At 47.3% G+C, this 15,927-nt stretch overlaps 1 protein-coding gene across 1 annotated transcript in view; it reads left to right on the top strand.

Moving 5' to 3' along the window:
* Nucleotides 1–9,184: 9,184 nt before the first annotated feature.
* Nucleotides 9,185–15,927, top strand: part of GREB1L (GREB1 like retinoic acid receptor coactivator) — a 185,625-nt gene continuing 178,882 nt past the window's right edge. Inside the window, exon 1 of the mRNA XM_039912636.1 lies at nt 9,185–9,340. The gene's annotated coding sequence lies outside the window, so the exon portion shown is untranslated. The remainder of the gene's footprint in view (nt 9,341–15,927) is intronic.

Below are 15,927 nucleotides of genomic sequence, written 5' to 3'. Positions count from 1 at the left end.
ATCTCCCACCTACCATTCCTTTTCAAACTGCTCTAAAGAGTTGTTTACATCCAATACTTTCTCTTCCTTTTCCCCACCTCTCTTCTTGACTTCCTGCGATCTGGCTTCCACCCCATCCACTCAACTGAGTTTGCTCTCTGCAGTGACCTACTTCTTGCCAAATCCAATGGCTTCTACTTCATCCTAATCCTCCTTGACCGCTCAGCTGCCTTTCGACACTGTGGACCCCGCTGCCTCCTAATCATGCCTTCACTGACACTGAACCCTCCTGGTTCACTTCCTATCCCTCAGCCTGCTCCTTCTCAGTCTCTTTCACAGGCTCCACTGCTGCCTTCCACCCCCGATCTGTGGGGTTCCTTCAAGGCTCAGTTGTGATTCTCCTTGTATTCTCCATCTCCATCCACTCACTTGGAGAACTCATTCTCTCCCATAGCAGATCATTCCCAAATTTACCTCTCCATCTCAGGCCCCTCTCCTTCTCTACAATCTTGCATTTCCTCCTGCTTTTGGGACAGGAGGAAGTCCCTTGGAAGTCCCACTGACACCTCAAACGTAACGTATCCAAACAGATCTCCTCTTCCCATCCACAGCTATCCCCTGTCTTTCCAAAAACTGTAGACCAAAGCTCCTAGTCTCCCTGCCTTACAAGCCCATAACCAGGACATTATCCTTGGCTCATCTCTCGGTCAACCCATATATTCAGTCGGTCATCAAATCCTGTTGGCTGTGCCTTCACAGCATCTCCAGGATCCACCTCTTCTTCTCCATCCAAATTGCCACTATGCTGGACAAGCACATGCCTTATCTTGGATCAACCACTGCGTTGGTCTTTTTGCTGACTGCTTCTTCTTCAAACCTATGAATCAATCGTATTTATTGGGTGCCTACTGTGCCCAGAGAATTATGCTGAGCGCTTGGAAGATTTCAATATAATAGAGTTGATAGATGTGTTCTCTGCCCACAAGAAGCTTTTGGATGGAGAGGAAAGAGAGGATTTTAGCAACTTTGGTGTAGTTTGAACCGACAGGATTTGGGGACAGATTGAATACGTGGATTGAGTGAGAGAGATGAGGCAAGGATGATGCCAAAGTGGTGGGCTTGTGAGACAAGGAGGATGGTGGTGCTGTCTACAGTGATGGGCAAGTCATGGGGAGGGCAGAGTTTGGGAGGGAAGATGAGGAGTTCTGCTTCGGGCACGTTAAGTTTGAGTTGTGGGTGGGACATCCAAGTATAGATGTTCTGAAGACAGGGGGAAATATGAGACTGCAGAGAATGAGAAAGAGCAGGGCTGGAGATGTAAATTTGGGAATCACCCATGCAGAGGTGGTCTTTAAGCTATGGGAGTGAATGAGTTCCCCAAGGAAGTAGGTATAGCTGGAGAACAGAAGGGGATCCAGAACTAAGGCTTGAGAGACTCCTGCTGTAATCATCATCATTATTATTATTGTTAAGTCCCGTCGAGTCATTTCCAACTCATAGCAACTCCATGGATATACTTTTTCCAGAATGTTCTGTCCTCTGCCATAATCTGCATCCTTTCTAATGGTTCTTCCATTATCACTGTTATGGTCTCTATCCATCTTGCTGCCGGCCGGCCTCTTCCTCATTTTTCCTGGACTTTTCCTAACATTAGTGTCTTCTCCAGAGAATCAGTCCTCCTGATGATGCTTCCAAAACATGCTAATCTAAGTTGAGTCATTTGGCCTTCCAAAGACCACTTTGGTTTAATTTGCTCTAAAATCCATTTGTTTGTTTTTGGGGCAGTCCACGGTATTCCCCAAAGCTTTCTCCAACATCACATTTCAAAAGAATCAATGTTCTTTCTACCCTCTTCTTTCATTGTCTAGATATCAGATCCATACATTATCACTGGAAACAGCATAGAGTTGACAATTTGTGTTTTTCGGGGGGGGGGGGGCAATTGTTATATCAGCACATTTCATGACTTTTTCCAGGCTCTTCATAGTATGTCTTCCTAACATTATTCTCCTCCTGCTGTTAGGGAAGTGTGTTTTCAAAGCCCTACTAGAATCATATCTCTTTCAGTAAGCTTTCCCTGCCTAACCTCTCATCTCTCCCACGCTATCCTCCCAAACTTCTGCATTGCCTGCACCCTTGTTTCTGTACCCCTTAAGTATTTTGATAGTCATCTTGCCACCATCCTCTGGGCCCTTTACATGCCTGGCCTTATACTCTATTTCTTCTCCTATCTGAAGTTCATTTTTATGGTTTGTCTTCCTCACAAGACTGTGAACCCCTTGAGGACAGGGATCATGTCTGCCAACTCTATTGTATTATACTCTCCCAGAGCAGTCCAATGCTCTGCTCGTAGTAAGTACTCAATAATATGATTGATTGACTGATTGATAAAGGGATCTGGTGTCATATCTGTACTGAAGGGAGGACGGACCATTGAAAAACCGGACCGTCCAATTTGAAACCAGATAATTGACCTCCCTTCCATCTCTCTACCACCTGGTTTGGGGCCTGTGTCTGAACCTTGGTGTCTTCTGTGAGAATATTTCTTCTGAGGCTCCCACTTCTTTGAGATAATGGGGCCAACACCCCCCAGGATGGGCATTGAGGGGGCATTAACTTTGTCCCCACAGCTTTTGGGACAGGATTGCCACCCCTGAATGGCAGAAGAGGACTGGAGGTGGATCTGACAGAGCCAAACTATTGACTCCACCCCTTCAAGAGTCTGCAGCCTGCGGCCTCCATTACTGTAGCCTGCAGCCACAGCATTTCTTGCCCTCACTGGGCTCTGGAACTGGGCCAGAGATATCTCTGACACCAAGCTTTTTGAGGGCTGAGCTATCTGCCCCACAGCCCTTTATCTCCTCTGCCAGATGGCCCAGGGATGAACAGGGATTGGCCCCTGGAGCTCACAGGCCTGAGAGTCAGAGAACTTGAGTTTTAATCCCACCCTTGCCTGCTGTGTGTCCTTGGGAGAGCTGTGCCTCAGTTCCCTCACCTGTAAAATGGAGGTTCAATGCCTGATCTTCCTACATACATTGTGAGCCCCGCGTGGGACCTGATGAACTTGTATCTCCCCCAGTGCTTAGAATGGTGCTGGACACATAGTAAGCACTTAACAAATACCACAGCTATTATCATTATTATTAGTGGGGGTTACAGTTGGCATCTCCAGGTGGGGCAGCAGAAAAGCAGACTGCAGCCTCACAGCTTTATGCTGCCTAAAGGACCCCAGTCCCCCAATTCAGTTTTGTCCCCAGAGGACCTCTCCAGGCTTCCCCATTCATTCATTCATTCATTCATTCAATAGTATTTATTGAGCGCTTACTATGTGCAGAGCACTGTACTAAGCGCTTGGGATGAACAAGTCGGCAACAGATAGAGACAGTCCCTGCCGTTTGAAGGGCTTACAGTCTAATCAGGGGGGATGGACAGACAAGAACAATGGCAATAAATAGAGTCAAGGGGAAGAACATCTCGTAAAAACAATGGCAACTAAATAGAATCAAGGCGATGTACAATTCATTAACAAAATAAATAGGGTAATGAAAATATATACAGTTGAGCGGACGAGTACAGTGCTGCGGGGATGGGAAGGGAGAGGTGGAGGAGCAGAGGGAAAAGGGGAAAAAGAGGGTTTAGCTGCGGAGAGGTAAAGGGGGGGTGGCAGAGGGAGTAGAGGGAGAAGAGGAGCTCAGTCTGGGAAGGCCTCTTGGAGGAGGTGTTTTAAGTAGGGTTTTGAAGAGGGAAAGAGAATCAGTTTGGCGGAGATGAGGAGGGAGGGCGTTCCGGGACCGTGGGAGGACGTGGCCCAGGGGTCGACGGCGGGATAGGCGAGACCGAGGGACGGCGAGGAGGTGGGCGGCAGAGGAGCGGAGCATGCGGGGTGGGTGGTAGAAAGAGAGAAGGGAGGAGAGGTAGGAAGGGGCTAGGTAATGGAGAGCCTTGAAGCCTAGAGTGAGGAGTTTTTGTTTGGAGCGGAGGTCGATAGGCAACCACTGGAGTTGTTTAAGAAGGGGAGTGACATGCCCAGATCGTTTCTGCAGGACGAGGAGCCGGGCAGCGGAGTGAAGAATAGACTGGAGCGGGGCGAGAGAGGAGGAAGGGAGATCAGAGAGAAGGCTGACACAGTAGTCTAGCCGGGATATAACGAGAGCCCGTAACAGTAAGGTAGCCGTTTGGGTGGAGAGGAAAGGGCGGATCTTGGCGATATTGTAGAGGTGAAACCGGCAGGTCTCAGTAACGGATAGGATGTGTGGGGTGAACGAGAGAGACAAGTCGAGGATGACACCGAGATCGCGGGCCCGAGAGACGGGAAGGATGGTCGTGCCATCGACGGTGATAGAGAAGTCTGGGAGCGGACCGGGTTTGGGAGGGAAGATGAGGAGCTCAGTCTTGCTCACGTTGAGTTTTAGGTGGCGGGCCGACATCCAGGTGGAGACGTCCCGGAGGCAGGAGGAGATGCGAGCCTGAAGGGAGGGGGAGAGGACAGGGGCGGAGATGTAGATCTGCGTGTCATCTGCATAGAGATGGTAGTCAAAGCCGTGAGAGCGAATGAGTTCACCGAGGGAGTGAGTGTAAATGGAGAACAGAAGAGGGCCAAGAACTGACCCTTGAGGAACTCCAACAGTTAAAGGATGGGAGGGGGAGGAGGCTCCAGCGAAGGAGACCGAGAATGACCGGCCAGAGAGGAAAGAGGAGAACCAGGAGAGGACAGAGTCCGTGAAGCCAAGGTGAGATAAGGTGTGGAGGAGGAGGGGATGGTCGACAGTGTCAAAGGCAGCAGAGAGGTCAAGGAGGATTAGAATGGAGTAGGAGCCATTGGATTTGGCAAGAAGGAGGTCATGGGTGACCTTAGAGAGAGCAGTCTCGGTAGAGTGGAGGGGACGGAAGCCAGATCGGAGGGGGTCTAGGAGAGAATGGGAGTTAAGGAATTCTAAGCATCGATTGTAGACGACTCGTTCTAGGATTTTGGAAAAGAAGGGTAGTAGGGAGATAGGGCGATAACTGGAGGGGCAAGTGGGGTCAAGAGCGGGTTTTTTTAGGATGGGGGAGACGTGGGCATGTTTGAAGGCAGAGGGGAAGGAGCCATTGGAGATTGAGTGGTTAAAAATAGAAGTTAAGGAAGGTAGGAGGGCAGGGGCGATGGTTTTAATAAGGTGAGAGGGAATGGGGTCCGAGGCGCAGGTGGAGGGGGTGGCACTTGCGAGGAGGGAGGAGATCTCCTCTGAGGATACTGCAGGGAAGGATGGGAAAGTAGGGAAGGGGGTTGGTGGGGGGGAGGGGAGAGGCGGAGGGGTGACTTTGGGGAGCTCAGACCTGATTGTGTTGATTTTCGTGAGGAAATAGGTGGCCAGATCATTGGGGGAGAGAGATGGGGGAGGGGGAGGAACAGGGGGCCTAAGGAGAGAGTTAAAGGTCCAGCATTAGGTGGGTTCTGGAGTGAGGGGGATCTGAGCCGGGGAGGGAGAGGAGGGTGCAAGGAGCCAGTAGCCCGACTCCAGAGCTCAGCAAAGGCAAAGAAAACAACTGCAGTGGAGATGCTGATGAGCGAGAATCTTTATCTTTTTCTTCTTTCTCCCTTTCCTTATGCTCTCTTTCCCGCTTTTTTTCCTCCCTTTTCCTCTATTTTCCTCCTCCTGCCCATTCAGGGCTCCACCCCCTGCAGCTCTTACACTCAGAAGAGCTCTCAGTTGTATTCGGCCTGGCGGATTCTAAAGGACGAGAGCATCGTCCCTCCCACAGGAGGAATTTTTCATTTCATATTGCATCAACTCTGCCCCTGCCCCTGGAGGTACTTCCATTCAGTGGGGCTAGCTTGCCCGCTGGGCTGGCGGTCTCCATCTGATTAGCCCTAAGTTAGTTCTCTTGAAACACTCCTTTTTCTGGAATATGCGGAGTGAACGACTGACTTGAAGCCCTGGATACTGGAGAACCATGGCTATGTTCACGGCCGCGTATGAAGTTGACCGTACAGGAGGTTGGAAGCGGTGCGGGAGATTGTAGGGGGGTGGATTAAAAAAACCTCTGTGGAATGGGAGCAGGAAGGTGAAAGTGCTTTTAAAAGTATGAATGCCATGAATTGATCCAATCTCTCATTTTAGGCAGAGAGCAAAAGCGCTCCTCTGTGTACCGTGGTTATGACAGTCCAGCTGCTTTTGTGTGTGTTTCATTTAAATGCAAATGTATATGTAAAATGAGCTCAGGGGGTAGAGGATTTTAATTTGAATAGAGTCATTTTCTGTTTGTCCCATGCATAAAGAAGTAAATCCCTATCTCGAACCGGGGCAAACAAATCCTATTAAATAACTCAACCATTTCATCTGGGAGGGTCTTCACCAGGCTACCCACCGCCAGTGTTCTATCCTAAGTCCCACTTATTGTTTTTAAGAGATCCTAACTTATTTTGTAATTTTTTTTTTGCGGGGGAAGAGTACGTGTCAGCAGCTATATATGTAATCTAGATTAACAATTCACTCTTATGTTTGACCCTGTCCTGAACAAACATGCCACAATTCTTGTACCATAATAATAATAATAATGGTATTTGTTAAGCACTTACTATGTACCAGGCACTGTACTAAGCACTGGGGTGGGTACAAGCTAATTATGTTGGACACAGTCCCTGCTCTCATGGGGCCCACAGTCAAGATCCCCATTTTACAGATGAGGTAACTGAGGCCCAGAGAAGGGAAATGACTTGCCCGAGGTCACACAACAGACAAATGGCAGAGCTGGGATTAGAACCCATGACCTTCTGACTCCCAGGCACGTGCTCTATCCAATACACCATGCTACTATCCAGCTCAGTCACGGGAATATAATAATAATAATGTTGGTATTTGTTAAGCACTTACTACGTGCAGAGCACTGTTCTAAGCGCTGGGGTAGACACAGGGGGATCAGGTTGTCCCACGTGGGGCTCACAGTCTTAATCCCCATTTTACAGTTGAGGTAACTGAGGCACAGAGAAGTTAAGTGACTTGCCCACAGTCACACAGCTGACAAGTGGCACAGCTGGGATTTGAACCCATGACCTCTGACTCCAAAGCCCGTGCTCTTTCCACTGAGCCACGCTGCTTCTCTTTCAACCACTTGAACTTATACACATTAATTAAAGATCTTGCCTATAAAGATCTTGTCAGATACCCCATGACACTGAAGAGAGGAAAATGTCCCCTTTCCGTTTTTAAAACCACTGATAAAAAAATCACCGAGCATTCATAAATAAGCCTACAATGATTAATTGAGATCTGCAGGATGATACAAAGTTGACAAGTCAGTTTAGGAGTAATAATGATTTTATGAAGTCATATATCATTAATAATATTATTATAAGGTCAGAGAATGTGGGTTCTAATTCCGGCTCCACCACTTGTCTGCAAGTGTGACCTTGGGCAAGTCGCTTCACTTCTCTGTACCTCAGTTACTTCATCTGTAAAATAGGGATTAAGACTGTGAGTCCCACATGGAACGACCTGATTACCTTATATCTATCCCAGTGCTTATAACAGTGCTTAGCACATAGCGAGCCTTTAACAAATATCATAATCGTTATTACTAATAATACTAAATTGTACTATTTGTAAGGGCTTACTATGTGCCAAACACCCCACTAAACTCTAGGATAGGCACAAGATATACAAGACCAAGGTGGATCTGGTCTTCAGAGGGATATTAGTAAACCTGGAAAGGGAATCACTTTGGAATGAAAGGGAACACTAAAATTTTACTAACAACCTGCATCTGCTCTGGTTGGTGGCTGGACTAGCTGTCTTATATCAGGACATCACTTTATTCCCACAGTTACTAATAATGATGATAATGATGGTATTTATAAAATGCTTACTATGTGCCCGGCACTGTTCTGAGCACTGGGGTAGATACAAGGTAATCAGGTTGGACACAGTCCCTGTCCCACATAGGGCTCACAGTCTTAATCCCCATTTTACAGATGAGATAACCGAAGCCCAGAGAAGTGAAGTGACTTGCCCAGGGCTACACAGCAGACGGTTGGTAAAGCCGGGATTAGATCCATGACCTTATAACTCCCCGGCCTGTGCTCTCTCTACCATGCCATGCCACGCTGGTGGGTTTATGTCGAAGTTTCCTGGAGAAGATTCTATGGGCTTGTCGAAGCAGTGTTTCCCACCGACTGGCAATAAACCTGGACCGAGAGGGAACCTGATGAGTGGGCAAAGTTTTGATCTCCTTTGACTTTTCAGATACGCAAATGTCAGAAAAGAGGGATTATAAAATGCTTGCTAACCAAACGTGGGCATCGCAACTGGCTGGCCCCGTCTCAAAAACACAGTATTCCACAATAGGAAAGGTAGAGTTTCATAGGCCAGGAGTTTTAGTTGGTTTTTGCTGGGGTTATTTCAGAGTTGGCAGCCCAAAGGGGAAAAGATCAGGTTGGTGGTTATTTTTATCTGCAAAATCATTATAAAGAGATGTTTGAGTTCTGTTTCCCTAAGGAAACATAAGGGGTTTACAGGTCAGTCCTCTCTCTGCTAGGTATGGGTCCCGGGTCAAACGAACCAATCCGTGCTCTCGATGCCAGCCCTAATTTCCAAGCCCACTGGTTTCCCCTCTTCTTCCATCTCTGTCACTCTCTGCATTTTTAACTTCTCTTTCAGAAGAAGGGCAGGAAATGCCAGCAGCAGTTTCAGCAGGGTAATCACCCCCAGTACCCCCAATCCCAGACCCGTTGGAGCTGGATGGCTCTATCACCCGGGTTTGCCCAGCCAGGATGGTTGCTTTCCGAGTTGTTTTTATAGTTTCTTCTCCTGCTTTCCATTGGCTAGAAACGACTCCTGGGTGGTAGGGATCAAACCCGAGGATATCATTCTTACCCATCGACACCTTCAAACCAAAGGCCAACTTTCTCTATGCGTTGATGAATGAAGTGCTTAGGCCTTATCAATGCTGTTGGTGTGGATCACTGTTAGCGCTTAACAGAGTTTAAAATTCTCAGTCCCTCCGTTGGTTTGCAAATGAACCCAGCCGTTCATAAGGGAGCAGTTTTCTGTCATCCTTTAAGAGATTATAGTCAATCATAAAGCGTTTCCGACCAGTAATTTGTTTCTTCTCTAATAATCAGGCGAGGGCTATATAAAGGAAGCAACTGAAAATTAATTACTGGACACTGTTCCCTCCAGACGTCAGCCCAATTCACCAGCCACACACATTTTACCTTGCAGCTCCAAGGAAACGGTTCCCAGAAGCTGCTCAAACGTGGATCGGTACAGAGGTTGTCCCGGTTTGTAACTGCTGCTCGACAACGTAATGCTTCTCCTCACTGGCACTCTGTTCCAGCAGATGACTGTGGAAAAGAAAATGCAGCAACCTGGATTGTTGCCAGGTAACGGGAAATGCCACTTAAGCCTCTTTTTGGAGTGCGGAGGGTGAAACTTGAATCAGTGACCATCTGTCCCGAGTGGGCTGATATCCTCTGAGCCGACCTTTGCGGCAGTTCAACAGTGAACTGTTACTCTTCCCAGATCCGAATCCTTTTGATTCCTGCCGAAATCAGAGGGGTGGACTGGGGACAGAACCATTAGACCCAATAGTTCTGCTGCCTCTAGTAGCCTAATCTCTGAAACCAAATCTGGGCCCGGTCTCCAGGCTGCTGACCAAAGGAGGATGAGCCCAGAGAGGCTTTAATGAACATTTTGGAGACCCCCCCCCCTTTCTTATTGAGAATAAAAGCAGATCAACTGTCGGAGTTTCCTCCCTCTCTTCCTTGCCTGCAATTTATCCTTTGGTGATTGGAATTCTTTTGAAGTTCCAGATCTTATATCTGAACTTGAGGTCTCTTTGCATATCTTTAAATGACAGAAGTTTAATGTGGTTGTAAATCTGTATGGGGCTTTTATTGCTAAAGGACTGTTTCCTTTGATTAGCTGATGTGAGGTTTGGTTTGGGGTAATATCTATACTTGTGCCTTGCAAACCCAGTCTTGTTGGTGTTGAGTAGGCTAGCTAATCTCTGATATTTGAGGAAAGTCTAACGTGTGGTTGACCCTGTTAAGAATATGTGTTTGAAACAAGGAGAAATTTTGCCCCCTCTTCTAACTCAAAGCTTCGCTCTGCGACCTCTCTTTGGAGAAAGGAAGAAGCGTAGGGAAGTGTTTTAAACTTGCAGTTTTGCTAGGAGACGAGTGCATCTCAGTGTCAGGATCTCTCTAGGTGAAATGAGACACTGGATGTAGGCGTTTTCCTATTTCACATCAATCCTTAAAATAACTAATAATGTTAAAGCCAGTTGTCTAGCCTGTCACCTTTATAGTACAATTATTGAGTGTCTTTAGATCGGTCAATCAATCAAAGGTATTTATAGAGCATATACTGTGGGCAGAAGACAGTAATAAATGCTTAAGATGTGGTTTGCCCACTCCTTGCTCCCTGTTGAGGATTTGGGTCTAGACAAAGACTTTTTACTGGATCTGTTCCTTACGAGAGCACAGCAGGAGTGCCAACCTCCCTTAATTCACAAGGCGATACATGGCACCGCTGCCAGCAAAAACACAGGAATACCATCAGATCACCACTCCATAGATAATAATAATTATGGTATTTAATTAAGCACTCACGATGTGCCAGGCACTGTCCTAAGCACTGGAGTGGATCCAAGCAAATCGGGTTGGACGCCATCCCTGTCCCACGTGGGGCTCACAGTCTCGATCCCCATTTTCCAGATGAGGTAACGGAGGCCCAGAGAAGCTAAGTGACTTGCCCAAGGTCACACAGCAGACAAGTGGCAGAGCCGGGATTAGAACTCCTGACCTTCTGCCTCGTAGGCCTGTGCTCTATCCACTGGGCCATGCTGCTTCTCAGATCAAGATTGCCACTTTTCCCTTCTTCAGGGTCCTAATAAAATCATATCTCCTCCTTGAAGCTTTCCTTGACTAACTTCTCATTTCCCCACCCTATTCACCCTCCCTTCTCCATCCCCCCGGCATTTTGGGGGACACCCGTACACCCCAAGAACTTTGATACTCACCCCACCCCTAACCCCACAGTTACTATGTGCCAAGCACTGTACTAAGCTGTACTGTTCTGTAAACTAGTCGGGTTGGACACAGTCCCTGTCCCACGTGGGGCTCACAATCTAAGAAGGAGTGTGAACAGGTATCGAATCGTCCATTTGTAAAAAATGAGGAAACTGAACCCCAGAGATGTTAAATGACTTGCTCAAGATCACACAGCAGGCAAGCAGCAGAGTCTGGATTAGAACCCAGGACTCCTGACTCTCAGCCCAGTGGTCTTTCTACTAGACCACGCAGCATCTCTTTTATGGTTCTCATCCATTTGGTACAAAACCTCACATCTGTGTATCTCCGCCTGGTGGGCCGGTTGTTCCTAGTTTGGGGGTAGATCCCTGGATGGGGCAGCTGCGTGGGTGGGGGTCTGTTTATCGTTGTATCATACGCTCCCGAGCGTTTAGTGCAGTGCTCTGCACACAGTAATCATTCAATAAATGCGATTGAATGGATGAATGAATGGTGATAGTACTGACTTGGCTCATTAAATCTTGGAGCAAGGGCTAGGTCAGAGCCAAACAAAGGAGACTTGTCCTTAACCATTTTCTGTCCTTAATCCAAAGCAAGTAGTTGAGGGAAGTGGTTCTGGGTGGCTGGGAGAGGTCTGTGCTCCTCCCCCACCGAATGCACCACCTTCCTCCCTTCTCCCCTCCCTCCCTCCCGCCCTTACTCTCCACCCAGTCCCAATCTCCCTGAGGAATTATCCTCCCTGCTGGGCCTGGTTGCAGATGCCTGGAAAGTTTACACTGCCAGAGTTGTTTTGTTTGGCATGGCTAATCAGGAGCTGGGCTGGGATTGCTCAGAGCTGCCATTCAGGCTTTGTTTCAAAGTCCAAGGACCTGCTGGGAAAAACAAAAAGCTAATGAAAGCTGAACTGTATTTAAGCCCCAAATCTGGGAATTTAAAATGATGTCCTGACAGTGTATTCTTATTCTTCTACATTCTTGCAGTTACTAAGGTAACAGAATTTTAGAGGCTTTCCATCTTCATTGTCAAGTATTTGCTACACTTATTGTTGTTTTTCAGATTAGAGCAATCCAAATGACCTCTTTGGAAATGAAGGTAAAAAGGAAAATAATGGAAATAAATGTAAGAGCAATTTCTATGGGGTAGGGGAGCGAGGGGCGGGTCTGCAGCTATATCAAAAGGCTTTCTCCATCAACAGTGTTCGGATTCTTTGCCCCGAAAAAATTAATTTGAGACCCAATCACTTTTTCCTTAGGCTTTTCGAGGAAGGCTTCTTCCCCTAAATTATCATAATGAGTATTCAGAGCAACCACTGCAAAATTCATTACACCTAAGTAGCATTCCCAAAACATAGCAAGTGCTAAAATTTCCACTTCTGATTTGTAATACTGTAGCATTTACTTAACTCCTGTTAACTGTTCTCATTTTTGCCCCATTGTGAACGCTTTTGAGTTTAGCTCTTTTATTGCTCTAGATTTACCTTTCAATCGGTGTTGACAGAAATTGCTAGAGCTGCTTTCCCGCAAGCTGGTTTTTTGTCTATGGGTTGAGTGATGGATTTGGTTTGTTTCTCCCGCCTGATTCCATTCAGTTTCATTTGGCTTTCGGGGAGCCACCTTCCATCTGGGTAAGTTGCTCCCCACATTATCCCTCGGCTTTAGTGGCTCCTGCGAATTGGAGGAACACAGTGTGGATTCCTTCATTCATCCTGGAGCAGCATCAGGGCCCAGGTTGGTGCCTTGGGGTTCCATTTCCTGTCCTTCCAGGAAGACGCTGCGCCGTCGATCATTACCCTGCTGCCCGCTCAGCATGATGATAACCAAAATTTAGCTCTCTCGCCTCATCAGTGAGGATGTCATTGAGAAGCCGTGTGGCCAACTGGAAAGAGCTTGAGTCAGGGGAGTAGAAGCAGCATGGTGGGGTGGATTGAGCACAAGCCCAGGAGTCAGAAGATCATGGGTTCTAAACCGGACTCTGCCACTTGTCTGCTGTGTGACCTTGAGCAAGTCACTTTACTTTTCTGTGCCCATACTTACCTCATCTGTAAAAGGGGGATTAAGTTCTTGTTCTCCTTCCTCCTTAGAGCCTATGTGGGACAGGGACTTTATCGCACCGAATTTATCTTGTTCCTACCCCAGGGCTTGGCACATAGTAAGCACTTAGGAATATGTCAGGAGACAGAGACTCTGAGGCCTCTCCAATTGCACTGATTGTTTCTTCCTCTTCACTTCATCTTTTGGATTGGCGAGCTGAACTATATTTGCCTAGATTTCTTGCACTACTTCTGATTCCAGGTCTCTGAGGCCCAAAGATCCTTTGCATACCAGGCAGCTCCACCTCCCTGTTTTCCATGCCAGCCTTCATCTTCTTCCCAAAGTCGGGCACGATTGAGGAGGAGAAGGGACAGAACGCAGTATGGGGAACTCCCTGCCCCTTCAACCCCAGCTTTCCTCAGCTGAATTTCCTCCTGAAATTGGCCTCTTTCCAAGAGGGATTCCCTGATTAACGTCCTCCTTTCTAAGTCATGTTATCAGAAGAGCTGCCCTTAGCATTTATTTTACCTAAAAATCTATGAACTCTCTAATTTATGCACTAGAGAAGCAGCGTGGTCTAGTGGAAAGAGCATGGCATGGACTTGGGATTCGAGGCTCTGCCAACTTCTTGTTAGGTGACCTTGGGCAAATAATGACTTCTCTGTGCCTCAGTTTCCTTATGTGTAAAATGGGGATAAAATTCATTTTCCTTCACCCAAATCTGTTGGGCAACCTAGTTATCTTGGAAGCAGCGTGGCTCAGTGGAAAGAGCCTGGAGTTCGGAGTCAGAGGTCATGGGTTCGACTCCCAGCTCTGCCACTTGTCAGCTGTGTGACTGAGGGCACTTAACTTCTCTGTGCCTCAATTACCTCATCTGTAAAATGGGGATTAACTGTGAACCTCATGTGGGACAACCCAGCGCTTAGAACAGTGCTCTGCACATAGTAAGCGCTTAATAAATACCAACATTATTATTATTACTATTCACTTCTCTATGCCTCAGTTTTCTCATCTGGAGAATGAGGATTGAAGCTGTGAGCCCCACGTGGGACAGAGACCCTGTCCAACCCGATTTGCCTGTAGCCACACCAGGGCTTAGAACAGTGCCTGTCACATAGTAAGCGCTTAGCACATACCACAGTTATTCCTATTTCCTGCCGGGGAAAGCGGAGGCGGTCCCTTCTCCGAACAACCCTTGGAGGGGCAGGGACTGTTTTTAATTCCCTCCTGGGGTTCTTTCCCAGTGCTCGGTACCGGACTCTGTATACCATAAAGCGCTTAATAATTATTATTATGCTGGGCCTGGGTGCTTAATAAATACCAACATTGTTATTATTACCTAAGCTGTTAGAGTAGTGCTTGGCACATGGTCAGCACTTAAAAAACACCGTAATTACTGTTACACACTTACCCAACTTTTCCTTCTCTTGTTACTAGCAATTGAATCCCTTCTTTTCCTCTCAACAATAGAAAATTTGTCTCCTTCACTTGATGGTAAATTCCTCTAAGACCAGATCTTATCCCTTCATTATATTCTCCAAGGTGCTTAATACAGTGCTCTGCATCCAGTAGGCACTCCATAAATACCATCAATCATTTAACTGAATTATTCTCTTTATTGAGTACTTACTTTGGGTAGAGTACTGTACTGAACACCTTGGAGAGTCCAATACAGGTGCATGCAGCCTAGAGGGACTGATGGATTGATTAGTGTCAGCAGCACGATCTACCAGATAGAGCCCAGGCCTGGAAGTCAGAAGGATCTAGCTTCTAAAGCCATCTCTGCCACTTGTCTGCTGTGTGACCTTAGGCTTCACTTAGGCTAAACTTCACTTTTCTATGCCTTAGTTACCTCATCTTTAAAACGGGGATTAAGACTGTGAGTCCCACATGCGACTGGGACTGTGTCCAACCAATCCGATTTGTCTGCCTCCACCCTAGAGCTCAGAACGGTGCCTGGTAAATAATAAGCGCTTACCAAATGACATTATTATGTAATAATAATGTTGGTATTTGTTAAGCGCTTACTATGTGCCGAGCACTGTTCTAAGCGCTGGGGTAGACATAGGGGAATCAGGTTGTCCCACGTGGGGCTCACAGTCTTAATCCCCATTTTACAGATGAGGGAACTGAGGCACGGAGAAGTTAAGTGACTTGCCCACAGTCACACAGCCGACAAGTGGCAGAGCTGGGATTCGAACTCATGAGCCCTGACTCCAAAGCCCGTGCTCTTTCCACTGAGCCATGCATTATGTGGTCTCCAGGTCAGGGGGGAATGTTTTGGGTAAGGAAGTAAGGGAGCTGGTAGGTGACCTTGCTGTGGGCTGGAGAGGTGGCACAGCCCTCGGTATGATGTTCTCAGATAATGTTTTTGATGGCTGATGTTTTCTGACCTCCTGGGCAGATGCTTCCCCTAAATCTGTCTTTACAGTAGTTGGACGACCTTGACCTCGGGGCACCGGAGAAGCCAATGACTACCCACTTTTCTGCCAGGAATAAGGGGCCAGTGAGGGACTGGTTGCAACCCAGCCCTGGCTCCTGGCCCATCTCCTTTCCCCTCCCCCTCCAACCCTCCAGAGTCTGGATCCTGGAGGTCCACCAAGGCTCAAGTGGACTAATTGGACTGTTCCCATCCTGAACTGAGGGACCAGGTGGAATGGGACTGGCCCTAGTGAGGAGATGACCTCTTAGCTTCCTGCTTTTTTCTCCAAGAGGCAGTAATAATTAATAATTATGGTTTTTGTGGAGCACATACTATGTGTCAAGCACTGTTCTAAGGGCTGGGGCACATGAAAGGTAGTCAGGTTGGATACAGTCCCTGTCGCACGTGGGGCTCACAATCTTAATCCCCATTTTACAGATGAAGTAACTGCAGCCCAGAAAAGTTAAGTGACTTGCCCAAGGTCA

The sequence above is a fragment of the Ornithorhynchus anatinus genome, chromosome 7 (assembly GCF_004115215.2).
Source record: "Ornithorhynchus anatinus isolate Pmale09 chromosome 7, mOrnAna1.pri.v4, whole genome shotgun sequence".
Classification (NCBI taxonomy): Eukaryota; Metazoa; Chordata; class Mammalia; order Monotremata; family Ornithorhynchidae; genus Ornithorhynchus; species Ornithorhynchus anatinus.
This window is presented reverse-complemented; position numbering and strand designations above follow the sequence as displayed.